Source organism: Bos indicus x Bos taurus, chromosome 3, assembly GCF_003369695.1.
Source record: "Bos indicus x Bos taurus breed Angus x Brahman F1 hybrid chromosome 3, Bos_hybrid_MaternalHap_v2.0, whole genome shotgun sequence".
Lineage (NCBI taxonomy): Eukaryota > Metazoa > Chordata > Mammalia > Artiodactyla > Bovidae > Bos > Bos indicus x Bos taurus.
The window spans coordinates 39,443,077-39,463,943 of record NC_040078.1 but is presented as its reverse complement, the minus strand read 5'-3'; positions in this window follow the sequence as shown (position 1 = coordinate 39,463,943).

Sequence of the window (20,867 nt, the reverse complement as noted above, 5' to 3'; positions counted from 1 at the left end):
CAATTTTTTTTTTTAAAGAAAGACACTGGATTTTATGAAGCAGATGATGAATAGTCATTGTAGGCTTTTAAGCAAGATTTAGTGGAATTAGACTTTCCTTCAAGAAAGAGTAACTTGCTTAGGAGTAGTTTGGAGATAGAACAGAAAGAAGGTAAACCTGGAAGATGTAGGGGAAGTATTACATTCATAGTGTTAGAGTAATCCTGTGGGCTAAGGGGACATACTGGATAACAAGATTTAAGAGAAATTACCTTATTTGAATTATATTAAGGAGGTAGAAAGAACAAGTAACTCATAGGATCTATAAAGTGGTGAGGGGGTAGGTGAGAACAAAATCATGGGAGTGGGAGAAGCTTGAGAATTAATATGACAGGATTGTTTTATGCATCTTATCTCACACTGCAAACAAACAAAATTCTAAACAATTCTTTATAAATAGCTACCACTTTTTCACTGTTCCCTTTTGCAGCAAAATTCCTGAAAAGAATTGTCTATGCCTTCTGTCTCCAATTCTTTTCCTGTTCTACCTTAAACCATCTGATCAAACTTTATGACACCTATGGAAATTACGTTTACCAATGTAGTTGCTATACATTATACATTATATGGTCAAGTCTCAGTCTTCATTTTGCCTGGCCAATCAGCAACATTTGACATAATTGATTATTTCTTCAGTTTCAATATTTCTTCATTTGGATTCCAGAAACTCATGTTTTCTTCATTTTCTCCTACCTCCTTAATTACTCTTTCTCATCTCCTTTATTGGTTTCTTCTCTTTTCTACTTCCCAATACTAGTGCTACTCAGGATTCTATTATTCATTCTCTTCTCAATTTATATTCAAATTCCTAAGACTGAAAGCCATGAGCTTTCAATCTCATTTATATGCTGTTTATTACCAATTAGAATCTCCAGTCTGAACTTCTTTTCTGAACTCTAGATATATATTCCAGAGAAGGCAATGGCACTCCACTCCAGTACTCTTGCCTGGAAAATCCCATGGATGGAGGAGCCTGGTGGGCTGCAGTCCATGGGGTCGCTAAGAGTTGGACATGACTGAGCGACTTCACTTTCACTTTTCACTTTCCTGCATTGGAGAAGGAAATGGCAACCGACTCCAGTGTTCTTGCCTGGAGAATCCCAGGGATGGGGGAGCCTGGTGGGCTGCCTGTCTATGGGGTCACATAGAGTCAGATACAACTGAAGCGACTTAGCAGCAGCAGCAGCAGCAGCAGCAGCAGATATATATTCAACTGCCTCAATATCTTCATGTGGGTTTTTAATAGTTTTTTATTCAAAATATTCAAAGTGTAATTTCTAATCTGTCCCTTCCCCTAGCCAGCCACTACCACAAAAATCTCTTTTATTTACATCCTTCACTATCTCGGTTGATGTCAATTTCTCAGTGGCTCAGACCAACAAAAAGCTAAAGACATTGTTAAGTCTCTGGCTTCCATATCCACATTCAAGTCATCGGACAATCTGGTTGGTTCTACCTTTAAAATATTCCTATAATCCTGGCATTTCTCATCTTCTCCACTGCTATATTCATGGTAGAAATACCTTTATCTCTCATCTGCATTGTTGCATTGCATCCCAACTAGAATCCTTTCTTTTACTTTGTCTCTGTAAAGTCTCTTCTTACAAAAATAAAACCAAAATGAACTTTCAAATAAGTAAGTCAGTTGTGTAACTCACCTGATTAAAACTTTTCAAGGGGTTCTTATTTCATGGAGAGTAAATCACCTTACATAGCAAACAAGATTCTACATAATATGGTGAACCTAGGACCTCTCTCTGCCTTCACCTTCTACAGTCCTTCCCCTCCTTGACTCAACTTCAACAACACTTATATCTTTGCTACTTTTTTGAAAAATACAGATATACTCTTATCTTAGAGACTTTGCTCTAATTGTTTCTAATTTCAGGATTGTTTTTCCTATAGACACCTTCTTAGCAAGCATCTTTATCCTGTTAATGACTTTGCTCAAATTTTAACTTCTTAATGAGACCCATCTTGACAACCACAACAGCCTGCCTAAGAAGAAGCAGTTAGGAGAAAAGGAATAAAACCAAGAGTCTGAAATACCAAGATTTATCAAGAGATTTTTTTTTAATTGAAGTATAGTTAATTTACAATGTTGTTTCAGTTTCAGACATATAGCAAAGTGATTCAGATATATATTCTTATGCATATTCTTACGTATATATATATTCTTTTTCAGATTCTTTTCCATTATAAGCTATTATAAGATATTGAATAGAATATTCCCTGTACTGTACAGTTGGTCCTTGTTGGCTATCTATTTTATATGTAGTATTGTATATTCATTAATCTCAAACTCCTAATTATCCCTCCCCTCAACTTTTTGGTAACCATAGGTTTGTTTTTTATGTCTGTAAATCTGTTTCTGTTTTGTAAATTCATTTCTATCATTTTTCCTAGATCCACATATAAGTGATATCATATGATATTTGTCTTTCTTTGTCTGACTTCACATTATAATAACCTCTAGGTCTATCCATGTTGCTGCAAATGGCATTATTTAATTTGTTTTTTTAAGGCTCAGTAATATTTCATTGTATGTATGTTCCACATCTTCTTTATCCATTCAAAAAAGATCATTTTTAAAAAACAACTAAGGAACTGAAAATGAAGAAAACACCAGACCATGTAAGATGAGGATTAAATGGATCGATTTGGTTTAGTAGTAAAAAGCTTGTCTGTGATCTTGGCAAGAATAATTAATTTGAATTGCTAGGTGAGACATTCAGAGTGTATAGAATTCTTGCTTCTATGTCACAGGATATATATAATCAATAAATATAAGACAATCTGATATATCCAAAAATTCAAAGATTATCTTGTTCACACCCACCACCCCCAGTTGTTTTTGTTTTGTTTTGTTTTCAGGAAAGGACAGTGAAATCCTTTTTCCTCATTCATAAAATGGGAATTATGATACCTGATTGATAATTGTTGAATCTTGTCTGGAATTTTAATTCGAAAACCACTGTTTTTCCACCACATCATTGTACTATTAGCATTTGTGGGAGAAAAGGTGAGATTGTGGGCCAAATAAAATAATTAAAAATAAAATAAGTCTGTCATCCTTTGGAAAGCATTTACTTAAATTTATATTCCTTTGTGGGCTTCACTGGTGGCTCAGATGGTAAAAAACAAAATCCGCCTGCAATGTGGGAGACCTGGGTTTGATCCCTGGGTTGGGAAGATCCCCTGTAGAAGGGCATGACAATCTATTGTAATATCCTTGTCTGGAGAATCCCCAAAGACAGAGGGGCCTGGCAGGCTATACAGTCCATGGGATCACAAAGAGTTGGACATGACTGAACAACTAAGCACATATATTCCTTTGTGATAACAAAATTCTCTCTTTGGAGACCAAATTTTTAATAAACTCCATATAGATCACTTTATAGATTGATACACCAACAGAATATATTCAAAGGTGCCATTGTTTGTGGCGTTACTTCATATGTTCAAAGTATAGATGATCGTACTCTGTATTAGTGATAGCTATTTCTAAAAAAGATACAAAAAGTCAATAGCAGCTGTAGCCAGCAGCCTTTCCTTCCCTCTTAACTTTGGGTTCAGCCTGTTGTTTCTTCAGAATGAGACACCATCTCCAATTGCTATACCTTTGTGGCTTGCTATTATTTCTTCTCTACTGATCATGTTATGTTTGTTGAAATAGTGCTTCAGGGTGCTCTTGAAGGATTACTCTAAGTATCTTATGGGAAAGACACATATGGAAAATAAAAGACACTCTGGGAAAGTAACCTTGGAGGGTTTATACTACAACATTCATACTTAGTATCACTGTATTCATAACTAGTATCACTGTAACCTCCCTTTTTATATAATAACCTTGAAGTTTTTATTCCTAGATTTACCTGTCCATTTTACATTTAATTCTTGTACCAGAGAATGTGTCAAACAAAAATGTTTTACTGAGATATTCAGTAATCAGTTTTTACTATTTCTTAATAAATTTGGCTTTTGCATGTCAGTGATATGGCTTAAGGTTTGAGGCTTGGACTAAGTTGATTTAATCCTTATTTTTTATTAAAGTACACCATTAATTAAAATAATAGCATAAAGTATTTAACTGCCCACTCAATACTGAGTAAAACAAAAAAGGACTGACTGTAGAACACTTTTAAAGAAATATGACCACCTGAGTACAAGTTAACAACTTCCAAGTTATCAGCCATCTGGCTGCAACATCTGCTGCCTGTTGATGCCAGTGTTCATTTGCATGGTCTGGATTACTAGGTGGGGTTAAAAAGATGTGCATGTGTTAGTCAGTCAGTCATGTCTGACTCTCTGCAACCCCATGGACTGTAGTCTGCCAGGCTCCTCTGTCCATGAAATTCTCCAGGCAAGAATACTGGAATGGGTTGCTATTTCCTTCTCCAGGGGATCTTCCTGACCCAGGGATCAAACCCGGGTCTCCTGCATTGCAGGCAGATGCTTTACTGTCTGAGCTACTAGGGAAGCCCTGAGGTAAAGAGGAATTTTCCTTTACTGAAGAGAATCCTTCTTAGGACAAGAGTATACATATAACAGTGTCTCTCTCTGTTCCAATATATTGCTCACAATTTATTGCTATTTTTAATTATTTTCTGTTTGCAGTAATAATCTGATCTGGCCTGCTCCTCTTATCCCACCTTGATAACAACAAATTGAAATTATAATGAAATAATCATAGTTGACACACACAAAGTGGAATCAGGCAGTCTTTAAGGATCTGGTCTCAGATATGTTTCTGCACCACTGACTACTTGAACTTTCTGAACTCTACTCAGCCACACTTCCCCCAAATCACCACCAGCCATTTTTTTAGAACAACATCTGCTAGCTTCAGTCTTGTGGCCTCAAGTTTCCCATTTGCAATCACGCAACCATTTCAAATCCCACCAATACTTTCTTAACTCTTACTTTTTTGCAGCTCAATCATAATTCTTGATAAACAACTATGTAATTTGCTTGTAGTTTTTGACCTTTAAAAGTTTTCTCCATTTTGTAGTTTAGAGGAACAATTCAAGTGCTTCTAGAACCTATGTTTCCTGGACTGCAATCCTAACAATCCCAAATAGACACCTCTTTATCTCAATCATCTTTACATTTCTGAAAATTTTGGTTAACATTGGATTCAGTTCAGTTCAAGTCACTCAGTCGGGTGCGACTCTTTGCGACCCCATGAATCACAACATGCCAGGCCTCCCTGTCCATCACCGACTCCTGGAGATTACTCAAACTCATGTCCATTGAGTTGGTGATGCCATCCAGCCATCTCATCCTCTGTTGTCCCCTTCTCCTGCCCCCAACCCTCCCAGCATCAGAGTCTTTTCCAATAAGTCAACACTTCACATGAGGTGGCCAAAATACTGGAGTTTCAGCTTTAGCATCATTCCTTCCAAAGAAATCCCAGGGCTGATCTCCTTCAGAATGGACTGGTTGAATCTCCTTGCAGTCCAAGGGATTCTCAAGAGTCTTCTCCAACACCACAGTTCAAAAGCATCAATTCTTCGGTGCTCAGCTTTCTTCACAGTCCAACTCTCACATCCATACATGACCACAGGAAAATACATAGCCTCGACTAGACAGACCTTTGTTGGCAAAGTAATGTCTCTGCTTTTGAATATGCTATCTAGATTGGTCATAACTTTCCTTCCAAGGAGTAAGCGTCTTTTAATTTCATGGCTGCCGTCACCATCTGCAGTGATTTTGGAGCTGAAAAAAAAAAAAAAATCTGACACTGTTTCCATTGTTTCCCCATCCATTTGCCATGAAGTGATGGGACCAGATGCCATGATCTTAGTTTTCTGAATGTTGAGCTTTAAGCCAACTTTTTCATTCTTCTCTTTCATTTTCATCAAGAGGCTTTTTAGTTCCTCCTCAATTTCTGCCATAAGGGTGGTGTCATCTGCATATCTGAGGTTATTGATATTTCTCCTGGCAATCTGAATTCCAGCTTGTGCTTCTTCCAGCCCAGCGTTTCTCATGATGTACTCTGCATAGAAGTTAAACAAGCAGGTGACAATATACAGCCTCGACATACTCCTTTTCTTATTTGGAACCAGTCTGTTGTTTCATGTCCAGTTCTAACTGTTGCTTTCTGACCTGCATACATATTTCTCAAGAGACAGGTCAGGTGGTCTGGTATTCCAATCTCTTTCAGAATTTTCCACAGTTTGTTGTGATCCACACAGTCAAAGGCTTTTGCATAGTCAATAAAGCGGAAATAGATGTTTTTCTGGAACTCTTTTGCTTTTTCCATTATCCAGCACATGTTGGAAATTTGATCTCTGGTTCCTCTACCTTTTCTAAAGCCAGATTGAACATCTGGAAGTTCACGGTTCACATAGTGCTGAAGCCTGGCTTGGAGAATTTTGAGCATTACTTTACTAGCATGTGAGATGAGTACAATTGTGTGGTAGTTTGAGCATTCTTTGGCATTGCTTTTCTCTGGATTAGTGCTGGGAGCCGGTGTGAGGAGCTCCACCCGTGGCAAAGGTCATGAGGAAGGAGGCTTGGCACACACAAAGGCCGGGTCGGGCCTCAGGAGTGCAGCTGGATATTCTCGAGCATCTATCCCCCAAAACCAGAGTCTGCCTACTTTACTGCTTTGTGCTCTCACCTTTGACTTTACGGGGGCTGTCCCCCACCACCATCTCGCTCTCTCTAGAAAGAGTTAACTTACAGCTCCAGTTAATAAGTTCCTGGGCATTCAGATCAGATCAGTCGCTCAGTCGTGTCTGACTATTTGTGACCCCATGAATCGCAGCATGCCAGGCCTCCCTGTCCATCACCAACTCCTGGAGTTCACTGAGACTCACGACCATCGAGTCAGTGATGCCATCCAGACATTTCATCCTCTGTCGTCCCCTTCTCCTCTTGCCCCCAATCCCTCCCAGCATCAGTCTTTTCCAGTGAGTCAACTCTTCGCATGAGGTGGCCAAAGTACTGGAGTTTCAGCTTTAGCATCATTCCTTCCAAAGAAATCCCAGGGCTGATCTCCTTTAGAATGGACTGGCTGGATCTCCTTGCAGTCCAAGGGACTCTCAAGAGTCTTCTCCAACACCACAGTTCAGAAGCATCAATTCTTCTGGGCTCAGCCTTCTTCATAGTCCAACTCTCACATCCATACATGACCACAGGAAAAACCATAGCCTTGACTAGACGGACCTTTGTTGGCAAAGTAATGTCTCTGCTTCTGAATATGCTATCTAGGTTGGTCATGACTTTCCTTCCAAGGAGTAAGCGTCTTTTAATTTCATGGCTGCAGTCACCATCTGCAGTGATTTTAGAGCCCAGAAAAATAAAGTCTGACACTGTTTCCACTGTTTCCCCATCTATTTCCCATAAAGAGATGGGACCAGATGCCATGATCTTCGTTTTCTGAATGTTGAGCTTTAAGCCAACTTTTTCACTCTCCACTTTCACTTTCATCAAGAGGCTTTTGAGTTCCTCTTCACTTTCTGCCATAAGGGTGGTGTCATCTGCATATCTGAGGTTATTGATATTTCTCCCGGCAATCTTGATTCCAGCTTGCGTATCTTTCAGTCCAGCATTTCTCATGATGTACTCTGCATATAAGTTAAATAAACAGAGTGACAATATACAGCCTTGACGAACTCCTTTTCCTATTTGGAACCAGTCTGTTGTTCCATGTCCAGTTCTAACTGTTGCTTCCTGACCTGCATACAAATTTCTCAAGAGGCAGATCAGGTGGTCTGGTATTCCATCTCTTTCAGAATTTTCCACAGTTTATTGTGATCCACACAGTCAAAGGCTTTGGCATAGTCAATAAAGCAGAAATAGATGCTTTTCTGGAACTCTTTTGCTTTTTCCATGATCCAGCAGATGTTGGCAATTTGATCTCTGGTTCTTCTGCCTTTTCTAAAACCAGCTTGAACATCAGGAAGTTCACGGTTCACATATTGCTGAAGCCTGGCTTGGAGAATTTTGAGCATTACTTTACTAGCGTGTGAGATGAGTGCAATTGTGCAGTAGTTTGAGCATTCTTTGGCATTGCCTTTCTTTGGGATTGGAATGAAAACTGACCTTTTCCAGTCCTGTGGCCACTGCTGAGTTTTCCAAATTAGCTGGCGTATTGAGTGCAGCACTTTCACAGCATCATCTTTCAGGATTTGGAATAGCTCCTCTGGAATTCCATCACCTCCATTAACTTTGTTCGTAGTGATGCTTTCTAAGGCCCACCTGACTTCACATTCCAGGATGTCTGGCTCTAGGTCAGTGATCACACCATCGTGATTATCTGGGTCGTGAAGATCTTTTTTGTACAGTTCTTCTGTGTATTCTTGCCATCTCTTCTTAATATCTTCTGCTTCTGTTAGGTCCATACCATTTCTGTCCTTTATCGAGCCCATCTTTGCATGAAATGTTCCCTTAGTATCTCTGATTTTCTTGAAGAGATCTCTAGTCTTTCCCATTCTGTTGTTTTCCTCTATTTCTTTGCACTGATCACTGAAGAAGGCTTTCTTATCTCTTCTTGCTATTCTTTGGAACTCTGCATTCAGATGTTTATATCTTTCTTTTTCTCCTGGGCATTAGGAGTTTTTAAATCCAAACCCCTCAGATAGCTCTCTAACTGGCCTGACAAGTTTACCTGGACTCCTACAGCTATACATATGATTGTTTACAGTCTCTCAGCCTGGAGAGGCATGGGAAGCTTAAGATATTCAAATAGCTTAGAGCCTCTCAGAGAGTTAGAAACTGTCAGAATAAAACTAGTAAAAGATTTCATTGATGAGCCAATGCTTGCTGCCACGTTTCCACATCCCCTGTATTGTATACTTGAAAGTGTATTGGTGTTAACAACTTTAGACTCTTAAGGTAATAGATTCTTTCCTTTGTTGTAAACCCACTACACCTCTGCCCTATAGGAATGCAACTTTATCTAACACCTTCGGAGGATGGCGCCAAACCTTAAAATAATTACTCTTAGAGAAAATAAGTCTTAAGGTTGACAAACCTTTGTCAAGAGTCATAAAATGTTAATAGGCCTTCTGGCCAGAAGATGATGTAAATCACCTAAACCATTTGTATACGATAAATTTGCAGGAAAGAAACCCTGGTTTCGATAAGGATCAAAGGCTGCTGACTTTGCATGATTTCACATCCCCTATTATCCTCTATGTACAACTTAGGGTATAAAAGCCCCTGTTGAAAATAAAGCTACTGGCCTTGCTCACCGAAGCTTGGTCTCCCTGTGTCATTCTTTCTTGTTTCCTTTTCCTCCTTTTCTCTTCTGTTCTTCCTTCATGCCAAAATAATTTGGAGCGCGGGGATCGGTCCTCTGCAACCACTTATTTGCCTAGGCTTCTAAGACCCACTCGAGAAGGTGCCTAAGGTGGGGCACCTTCCGCTATTCAAGAGGGTGCCTGTGGCCTCCGTGGTCAGAGCAAGTTTGGTGTCATGAACTTTATTGATTTCCCACGTAAACCAGTAATTATTGAGCATCTAATAAATCTCTCAGCCTTTGCTATCCCTTAATCGACGATGCCGTCATCCTGAGAGAATCCCTGGATCCAACCAGGGCTGGATTCCGATAGATTAGAGACCTGCTTAAGCCTGCCCACAGGTGATGTTTGAACTGTTTATAAATAGTTTTTTAAGCACTGCCCTTGTATCCAGTGCTGAGAAAGAAGACATGAATATGTAGAAATGAATGAGACAGTCGCTTCTTTCTTTTCTGGGTATAGACAGTAATCTATAGTGCAAGGTGGTTTGTAGAAGTACCAAAGTGGAAGTAAGCTAGACAGTCATAGCTGTAAAACACATAGTATGTTTCAGTTGTAGACTGTAAAGCTTACTAAAAGCATTTTAATAAGAGAACAATATGAACACGACACACTTATAGAGTTTTAAGTGTTAAGAGAGAGTTAAGACATAGGGAAAGAAGCAAAACCTACTGTACCTATCGAAGATAAATCAGTTCCTGTCATCCAAGATTTGGATGTTGGATTCTTTCTTAATCTCTATCTCTGCCCAGTTTCACAATGACTTTTTATCTCAACATGATGACCTAATGCCCCAGGTTTGTATATTGTTCCACTTTATTCTGCTTCATGCCAGGGGAAACTACTTTCTAGAGTTTCTACTAGGTTTCATTTTATTTTATTTTTTCAACACTGGTTGTCAATGTTAGATTTGATTCTTTCACTCTCACCTCCATCACTTAACTCTTCCTTGTTAGAGCCACTGATGTTCCTTGAAAGTGAAAGTGAAAGTCACACAGTCATGTCTGACTCTTTGCAATCCCATGGACTGTAGTCCATGGAATTCTCCAGGCCAGAATACTGGAATGGGTAACCTTTCCCTTCCCCAGGGGATCTTCCTAACCCAGGAATCGAACTGGGGTCTCCTGCATTGAAGGCAGCTTCTTTACCAACTGATCTATCAGGGATGCCCAATGTTCCTTACTCAATCCTAAATCAATCCTCAGTATATTCCCAGCACTTGACCTAGTTTATTTCAGCCCTGTTTACAACATTTGATATCAATTTCTCCTACCTTCTATCCCAGAAAAATTCTTCCTACGACAGTCCACTTGACTTTCAATTTGAACTGTTGCCTAGAATATTCAACTTCTTTTCTTTGCTCATCAAGTGGATCTCTGGATCCACAAATTTAATAATAAAATGCTTATAGATTTTACAATCTTATCTGGCATGTGGCTTGAGATTGCCTGATCCCCATGTCTGGTTCCTTCTTCGTATGCTGGTGAACTGCCCCAGGGTTTAACTCCACACTAGGAAATTGTTACCCATGTCCTTACCATGAAAATGCCTTGAATATGATCCTAGAGATGGAGCTAAAGCAAAAACAACACCCAGTTGTGGATGGGACTGAGATAGAAATAAAGTCTAATGCTGTAAAGAGCAATATTGCATAGGAACCTGGAATGTTATGTCCAAGAATCAAGACAAATTGGATGAGGTCAAACAGGAGATGGCAAAAGTGAACATCAACATTTTAGGAATCAGTGACTGGAATGGGCGCATTTAACTCAGATGACCATTATATCTACTACTCTGGGCAAGAATCCCTTGGAAGAAATACAGTAACCATCATAGTCAACAAAAGAGTGCAAAATACAGTACTTGCATGTAATCTCAAAAATGACAGAATGATCTCTGTTCCTTTCCAAGGCAAACCATTCAATATCATAGTAATCCAAGTCTATGACCCAACCAGTAATGCTGAAGAAGCTGAAGTTGAATGGTTCTGTGAATACCTACAAGACCTTCTAGAACTAACACCCAAAAAAGATGTCCTTTTCATTATAAGGGACTGGAATGAAAAAATAGGAAGTCAAGAGATACCCTGAGTAACAGGCAAATTTGGCATTGGCGTACAAAATGAAGCAGGTCAAAGGCTAATAGAATTTTGCCAAGAGAACGCACTAGTCATAGCAAACACCCTCTTCCAACAACACAAAAGAAGACTCTACACATAGACATCATCAGATGGTCAATACCAAAATCAGATTGATTATATTCTTTGCAGCCAAAGATGAAGAAGATCTATACAGTCAGCAAAAACAAGACCGGGAGCTGACTGTGGCTCAGATCATGAACTCCTTATTGCCAAATTCAGAATTAAATTGAAGAAAATAGGGAAAACCACTAGACCATTGAGGTATGACCTAAATCAAATCCCTTATGATTATACAGCAGAAGAGACAAAAAGATTCAAGGGATTAGATCTGAAAAGTAGAGTGCGTGAAGAACTATGGATGGAGGTTTGTGACATTGTACAGGAGGCAGTGATCAAGACCATCCCCAAGAAGAAGAGATGTAAAAAGGCAAAATGGTAGTCTGAGGAGGCCTTACAAATAGCTGAGAAAAAATGAAAAGTGAAAGGCACAGGAGAAAAGGAAAGATATACCCATTTGAATGCAGAATTCCAAAGAAAAGCAAGGAGAGATAAGAAAGCCTTCCTCAGTGATAAATGCAAAGAAATTGAGGAAAACAACAGAATGGGAAAGACTAGAGATCTCTTCAAGAAAATTAGAGATATCAAGGGACCATTTCATGCAAAGATGGGCATAATAAAGGACAGAAATGGAATGGACTTAACAGAAGCAGAAGATATTAAGAAGAGGTGGCAAGAATACACAGAAGAACTGTACAAAAAAGATCTTCATGACCCAGATAACCACAATGATGTGATCAATCACCTAGAGTCAGACATTCTGGCATATGAAGTTCAGTAGGCCTTAGGAAGCATCACTGCAAACAAAGCTAGTGGAGGTGATGGAATTCCAATCGAGCTATTTCAAATCCTAAAAGATAATGCTATGAAAGTGCTGCACTCAATATGCTAGCACATTTGGAATACTCAGCAGCGGCCACAGGAGTGGAAAATGTCAGTTCTCATTTGAATCCCAAAGAAAGGCAATGCCAAAGAATGTTCAAACTACTGCATGATTGCACTCATCTCACACGCTAGAAAAGTAATGGTTAAAATTCCCAAAGCCAGGCTTCAACAGTACATGAAACATGAACTTCCAGATGTTCAAGCTGGATTTAGAAAAGGCAGAGGAACCAGAGATCAAATTGCCAACATCCATTGGATAATAAAAAAAGCAAGAATGTTCCAGAAAAACATCTACGTCTGCTTTATTGACTATGCCAAAGCCTTTGACTGTGTGGATCACAACAGTTGTGGAAAATTCTGAAAGAGATGGGAATACCAGACCACCTGACCTACCTCTTGAGAAATTTGTATGCAGGTCTGGAAGCAACAGTTAGAACTGGATATGGAACAACAGACTGGTTCCAAATAGGAAAAGGAGTACATCAAGGCTGTATATTGTCACCCTGCTTATTTAATGTATAGGCAGAGTACATCATGAGAAATGCTGGGCTAAGTGAAGCACAAGCTGGAATCAAGATTGCTGGGAGAAATATCAATAACCTCAGATATGCAGATGATACCACTCTTATGGCAGAAAGTGAAGAAGAACTAAAGAACCTCTTGATGAAAGTGAAAGAGGAGAGTGAAGAAGTTGGCTTAAAGCTCAACATTCAGAAAACTAAGACCATGGAATCTGGTCCCATCACTTTATGGCAAATAGATTGGGAAACAGTAGAAACAGTGGCTGACTTTATTTTTCTGGGCTCCAAAATCACTGCAGATGGTGACTGCAGCCGTGAAATTAAAAGATGCCTACTCCTTGGAAGGAAAGTTATGACCAACCTAGACAGCATATTAAAAAGCAGAAAAAAAAAGAGAAAAAAATTAAAAAAATAAAAAGCAGAGACATTACTTTTTCAACAAAGTCTGTCTAGTCAAGGCCATGGTTTTTCCAGCATCATGTATGGATGTGAGTGTTGGACTATAAAGAAAGCTGAGCCAGAAGAATTAATGCTTCTGAACTGTGCCATTGGAGAAGACTCTTGTGAGTCCCTTGGACTGCATGGAGATCCAACCAGTCCATCCTAAAGGAGATCAATCCCGGGTGTTCATTGGAAGGGCTGATGTTGAAGCTGAAACTCTAGTACTTTGGGCACCTGATGCAAAGAGTTGATTCATTTGAAAAGACCCTGATGCTGGGAAAGATTGAGGGCAGGAGGAGAAGGGGACAACAGAGGATGAGATGGTTCGATGGCATCACTGCCTCAGTTGACATGGGTTTGGGTGGATTCCGGGAGTTGGTGATGGACAGGGAGGCCTGGCCTGCTGTGGTTCATGGGTTCGCAAAGAGTCAGATACGACTGAGCGACTGAACTGAACTGACTGATCTCTCAATCCTTTAAGGGACTGCATAATGTTTGTTTGATTTAGGCTGCAGTTCCAATGCTGTCATGAGCCTGGTGTCTCAGAGATGTTTTCTTTAATGTATTGCTGAATTTAAGAAATATATAATAAATGCTAAGTTTGAGTCAATAATGTATAACTCTCTGTGTCCTGTGTATTGTGATAATGACACTGAGAACATTCTCTTACTTATTTCCTTCAAAAATACCAAGGAGTTTGGGGAAAATATTACTGATATTTATTTTACAAAGACATAGCTGAAGTTCCAAGAAATTAAATGACTTGCTCAATGTCATAATTACTAGTGTGTGGGGAATTCTAGAAAAAGATTTATGGCCAGGTCTGGGATAAGGGATGACATTTGAGGCAAGGTTGTTCCATTCCAGGGCAAGTTCTGCCTTTATTTAAGTTTAATATTTTGTTCACTGTGTGCTTTTGGTATTCATTTCTAGTTTTTTAATTTTAGTAAATGGTATTATTTTGATTACAAGGCCTCTGGGCACCTCCTCAAACTTTGTGAGCTGAAATAAGTGCTTCACTCACCTCACTCTTATCTCAGCTCTGCCCAGGTCTGGAATATTTAGGCGTTCTCAGTGAGTAACTATTACAAAAGTGCAGCAATTAGCTATCATTTTAGAGCAATCATGGAGAACTTTTAGAAAACCAGAAGAGTTAAACTGATGGAAATTTGAGATTCTTAGGTAGGATTCTTAGGTAGGCGAGAAAGGCAAGAGCAAAGCATTTCAAGTAAGTAATCACGCTAGTAAAGTAATGCTTAAAATTATCCAAGCCAGGCTTCAGCAATATGTGAACCGTGAACTTCCTGATGTTCAAGCTGGTTTCAGAAAAGGCAGAGGAACCAGAGATCAAATTGCCAACATCTGCTGGATCATAGAAAAAGCAAGAGAGTTCCAGAAAAACATCTATTTCTGTTTTATTGATTATGCCAAAGCCTTTGACTGTGTGGATCACAATAATCTGTGGAAAATTCTGAAAGAGATGGGAATACCAGACCACCTGATCTGCCTCTTGAGAAATTTGTTTGCAGGTCAGGAAGCAACAGTTAGAACTGGACATGGAACAACAGACTGGTTTCAAATAGGAAAAGGAGTACATCAAGGCTGTATATTGTCACCCTGTTTATTTAACTTATATGGAGAGTACATCATGAGAAACACTGGACTGAAAGAAACACAAACTGGAATCAAGATTGCTGGGAGAAATATCAACAACCTCAGATATGCAGATGACACCACCCTTATGGCAGAAAGTGAAGAGGAACTCAAAAGCCTCCTGATGAAAATGAAAGTGAAAAAGTTGGCTTAAAGCTCAACATTCAGAAAACTAAGATCATGGCATCCGGTCCCACCACTTCATGGGAAATAGATGGGGAAACAGTGGAAACAGTGTCAGACTTTATTTTTCTGGGCTCCAAAATCACTACAGATGGTGACTGCAGCCATGAAATGAAAAGACGCTTACTCCTTGGAAGGAAAGTTATGACCAACCTAGATAGCATATTCAAAAGCAGAGACATTACTTTGCCAAGAAAGGTTCATCTAGTTAAGGCTATGGTTTTTCCTGTGGTCATGTATGGATGTGAGAGTTGGGCTGTGAAGAAGGCTGAGTGCCGAAGAATTGATGCCTTTGAACTGTGGTGTTGGAGAGACTCTTGAGAGTCCCTTGGACTGCAAGGAGATCCAACCAGTCCATTCTGAAGGAGATCAGCCCTGGGATTTCTTTGGAAGGAATGATGCTAAAGCTGAAACTCCAGTACTTTGGCCACCTCATGCGAAGAGTTGACTCATTGGAAAATACTCTGATGCTGGGAGGGATTGGGGGCAGGAAGAGAAGGGGACGACAGAGGGTGAGATGGCTGGATGGCATCACTGACTCGATGGACATGAGTCTGAGTGAACTCCGGGAGTTGGTGATGGACAGGGAGGCCTGGCGTGCTGCAATTCATGGGGTCGCAAAGAGTCAGACATGACTGAGCGACTGATCTGAACTGAGTCACATCTCACCCCTCTCTCCACTATCAAACCTGCACCAAGTGAAAGTACACTAGTTTACAAGATATTTTCTCTTGGCTTGAGTGTGTCTGCTGTATTATGATCTTTTTCTTTAATATAAAGCATTTATAAATACAAATAACTGCCACAATTATATTACAGAACTTGTTTTCTATTTTGCTTCTTTTAATGTAAAAATCAGTTTTCCATAACCCTTTACACAAGTTTTGTTTAGTCTAAGGTTTATAGATTTATTTCCACCTAAAGACCTTCCCTAATAAAAGTAAATATATTATTTTGTCATAGTATGAATCTATATTTTCTAACATCTACCTCTGTTTCATTGACTACACTAAAACCTTTGACTGTGGATCATAACAAAATGTGGAAAACACTTAAAAAGATGGGAACACAAGACTATCTTACATGTCTCCTGAGAAACCCTTATGCAGGTCAAGAAGCAACAGTTAAAACTCTGTATGGAATAACTGACTGGTTCAGGATTGAGAAAGGCGTATGACAAGGCTGTTTATTGTCTCCCTGGATATTTAAGTTATACATAGAGCACATCATGTGAAATGCCGGGCTGGATGAGTTACAAGCTGGAATTAAGATTGCTGGGAGAAATATCAACAATCTTACATATGCAGATGATACCACTCTAAAGTGAAGTGGAACTAAAGAGCCTCTTGATGAGGGTAAAGAGGAGAGTGAAAAATCCAGCTTAAAACTCAATATTAAAAATTATTTAAAAAACTGAGATTATGGCATTTGGTCCCATCACTGCATGGCAAATAGAAGGGGAAAAGGTGGAAGCAGTGACAGATTTCTACAGCCATGAAATTAGAAAACAATTGCTTCTTGGCAGGAAAGCTAGGACAAACCTAGACATTTTATTGACAAAGGTCCATATAGTCAAGGCTATGATGTTTCCAGTAGCCACATATGGTTGTGAGAGCTGGAAAATAAAGGAGGCTGAGCACCAAAGAATTGATGCTTTCCAACTGTGGTGTTCAATCTTAAAGGAAATCAGCCCTGAAAACTCTTTGGAAGGACGGATGCTGAAGATGAAGCTTCAATACTTTGGCCACTTGGTGCGAACATCTGACTCATTGGAAAAGACCCTGATGCTGAGAAAGGTTGAAGGCAGAAGGAGAAGAGGGTGACAGAGGATGAGAGGCTTGGATGGTTTCACTGATTCAATGGACATGAACCTAGGCAAGCTCTGGGAGATAGTGAGAGAAAGGGAAATCTGACATGCTGTAGTCCATGATGTCACGAAGAGTCAGACATGACTTGGTGACTGAACAACAACAAAATAATAGTAAATTCCAAAAATGCTCAGTATGTGGTAGGCAGACTTGATCTCCAATTTAGCTGGTGTACATCTTTCCTTTGTAGATGGCAGGGCAGGTGACTATCTTTGCTTTGATAATGAGAGCTTTTGTTTAATAGTAAAGGTAAGAGCAGAAAAACTGTGCACATGTAAGCAAATTGTATTAAAAACGTGTTTGCATTGACCTAATTACTACTTTGGATGAATGTATTAGAAATTGATAAATTATTCTAATCACAACTCATTTATCTTTAAGAAAAAAGTAATATTGCCAAACTCAGCTTCACTTAGTATATTTAATCCTTTATTTTGACTTTTAGAAAGTAAATCCTATGAGAATCAATGGTTATTTTTGGCTCTATCGTATAAATAAATCAGGCTGATAAAATCATTTGAAACTAACGTTTGACATCAAGAGACCAAGTACAAATGTGTGTGTGTTTGTGTGTGTGTGTGTGACACAATGAAGTATTCTGACATCTTCAGCCCTTTTGTTCCTGCTCACCCTCACTGCTGTTAGGGAGCAGATCTTTCATAATAATAACTTATTAGGCTCTTCCATGAAAAGGTATGTATCATAAGTATTCTATTCTAAATATAAGAAACTACCACAGTCCTTTAAAGACAGAGCCAAAAAACAGCTGTTTCCCAACTAAAATGTAAAAGGTGATGGGTTTTCTCAGTCAGAAGGAGGTCTGATGCTATGAGAGTGGTATGGGGTAGAAAAAAAAAAAAAAAACGAGGGAGGGGAATAGACTATGCAATCATGTGCTTCGTTTTTTTTGCCCCAGTAACTGTCTCCAGGATAGGTGCATAATCCATATTAGCCCATTATAAGCTTCACAAAATATTAATATCAGGATAGTAGGGCAGAAGGTTTCTGTTCCTTTAGGCAAATGGTTATAAACAGGGTAAACATACTTTCCAGATTTCCAAGGAATGTTCCATCTGGTTTATACCTCCTTTCCTAGCCTAATTATAACAGTACTATTTTCACACTGAAAGGTGTCTTGGTTTGGATAATAATTATTGTAGCTATCCTGGCTCAAAGGATCAGGTAATCTTGGAGCTACTAGTGCCCATCTTTACTGGTCAAGTAAACTCAACTATGTGAAGACTAAAATCAGTCTCTGAAGGGTTACCAGGCAGAGAGATATGGAGATACAGATCTAAGATAAGCAGAGCTTCTAAATATATTTATGTTTCAGGCCATAGTGACCTCTGTTTTGAACCAATTATTTGAATCAATAAGTTTCCTTTTTTTTTCTTAAACTTTATACTTACAACCAGAAAGATAATATACCACTTATCTTCTCATTTTTTACCTGGGTCAAGATGCTGGGAAAGATTGAAGGCAGGAGGAGAAGGGGACGACAGAGAATGAGATGATTGGACGGCATCACGTAAGTTTGAGCAAGCTCTGGGAATTGGTGATAGACAGGGAAGCCTGGCATACTGCAGGCCAAAAGTTGGACATGACTGAGTGACTGAACTAAAGCTATCTTTATCTAGTATTCCATATCATACAACTCCTATATTAAATTTAATATTATACTTTATCACCATCATTTACTTATCTGATTCCCTGACAAGACTGGGAGCTTTGTTTAAACAGACTTGTCATATTTGTCTTTTATTTTCAGCTCCTAAAAATGGTTAGCATTGAATAGGCACCTGGTAAACATTGTTGAATAAATATAAGAATCAATGAATAAGTGAGTGAATGAATGAATGGTTGATGTGTTCAAAAAGGGGCCAACAAAATATAACACCCAGCTGCTTTCCTGGTATATTAGTCTATTGATGAAAAATAAACACATGCATACGATCTTTTTTTGTCTAGATCCTAAAAGTTCTAAGACTAAATTTGAGCAGTAATAATCTCTCTTTGTTACTGGGTCCAAGCTTGTACTGTTCACCACAGAACAGACAAATAAACCAAAAAATGTGGTGTAGTGGCAAGATATAGTGACTTTATTCAAGACATAGTGACTTAATTTCTGCTCGAAATTAAGCAGACCCATGAGATGGTAGAATAGTGTCCCAAAGAACCATTTAATCTGAGTTAGAAATCAGGGTTTTTTAAATAGTAAAAGGGAAGGGGTGTGGCTGGTTGTTGCTAAATATACCCTCAGTTCTACATTGTTTTGTTTTTCTCTTACTGTGTCATGTATTTCCCATGTCCCTTCCTTCCTGCATCTATTGTATGCTGTTTCTAAAGTATTTTAGCCTGTCCCATGATCTTTCTCTCAAAGAACTATCCTCTCTGACTCCCATTCTGCCCTACATTCATATAATTCTATTATCTCTACTATGTATCACATACACTTTCTTTCCTATATATTGTAATCTGCCTGTTTCTTCTATTTTCTATAAGTATCAGCCAACTAGTATTTACTTCTTGAAACTTCATCTTGAAACTACTCATTCATGTGCTTACTTTGCCTTGTAATTCTACAAATCATTATTCATGTTTAATAGTTGCGTGCTCAGTCACTAAGTCATGTTCAACTCTTTGTGACCCCATGGATTATAGCCCACCAGGCTCCTCTGTCCATGGGATTTTCCAGGCAAGAATACTGCAGTGGGTTGCCATTTCCTCCTCCAGGGGATCTTCCTGACCCAGGGATGCAATTCACATCTCCTGTAGCGGCATGCAGATTATTTACCTCTGAGCCACTGGTAACCATTAAGCCCTGTTTAATAGTTCAGTTCAGTCACTCAGTCGTGTCCGACTCTTTGCTACCCCATGAACTGAAGCATGCCAGGCCTTCCTGTCCATCACCAACTCCCGGAGTTTACAGAAACTCATATCCATTGAGTCAGTAATGCCATCCAACCATCTTATCCTCTGTCGTCCCCTTCTCCTCCTGCCCTCAATCTTTCCCAGCATCAGGGTCTTTTCAAATGAGTCAGTTCTTCGCATCAGGTGGCCAAAGTATTGGAGTTTCAGCATTAGCATCTCCTTCCAATGAATATTCAGGATGGATTTCCGTTAGGATGGATTGGTTGGATCTCCTTGCAGTCCAAGGGACTCTCAAGAGTCTTCTCCAACACCACAGTTCAAAAGCATCAATTCTTAAGCACTCAGCTTTCTTCACAGCCAACTCTCACATCCATACATGACTACTCGAAAAACCATAGCTTTGACTAGACAGACTTTTGCTAGAAAAGTAATGTCTCTGCTTTTTAATATACTGTCTAGGTTGTTCATAACTTTTCCTCTAAGGAGTCAGCGTCTTATAATTTCATGGCTGCAGTCACCATCTGCAGTGATTTTGGAGCCCCAAAAAATAAAGTCTGACACTGTTTCCACTGTCTCCCCATCTATTTGCCATGAAGTGAAGGGACCAGATGCCATGATCTTAGTTTTCAGAATGTTGAGTTTTAAGCCAACTTTTTCACTCTCCTCTTTCACTTTCATCAAGAGGCTCTTTAGTTCTTCACTTTCTGCCATAATGTTTGTGTCATCTGCATATCTGAGGTTATTGATATTTCTCCGGGCAATCTTGATTTCAGCTTGTGCTTCACTTAGCCCAGAATTTCTCATGATGTACTCTGCATATATGTTAAATAAACAGGGTGACGATATACAGCCTTGATGTACTCCTTTCCCTATTTGGAACCAGTCTGTTGTTCCATGTCCAGTTCTAACTGTTGCTTCCTGACGTGCATACAGATTTCTCAAGAGGTGGGTCAGGTGG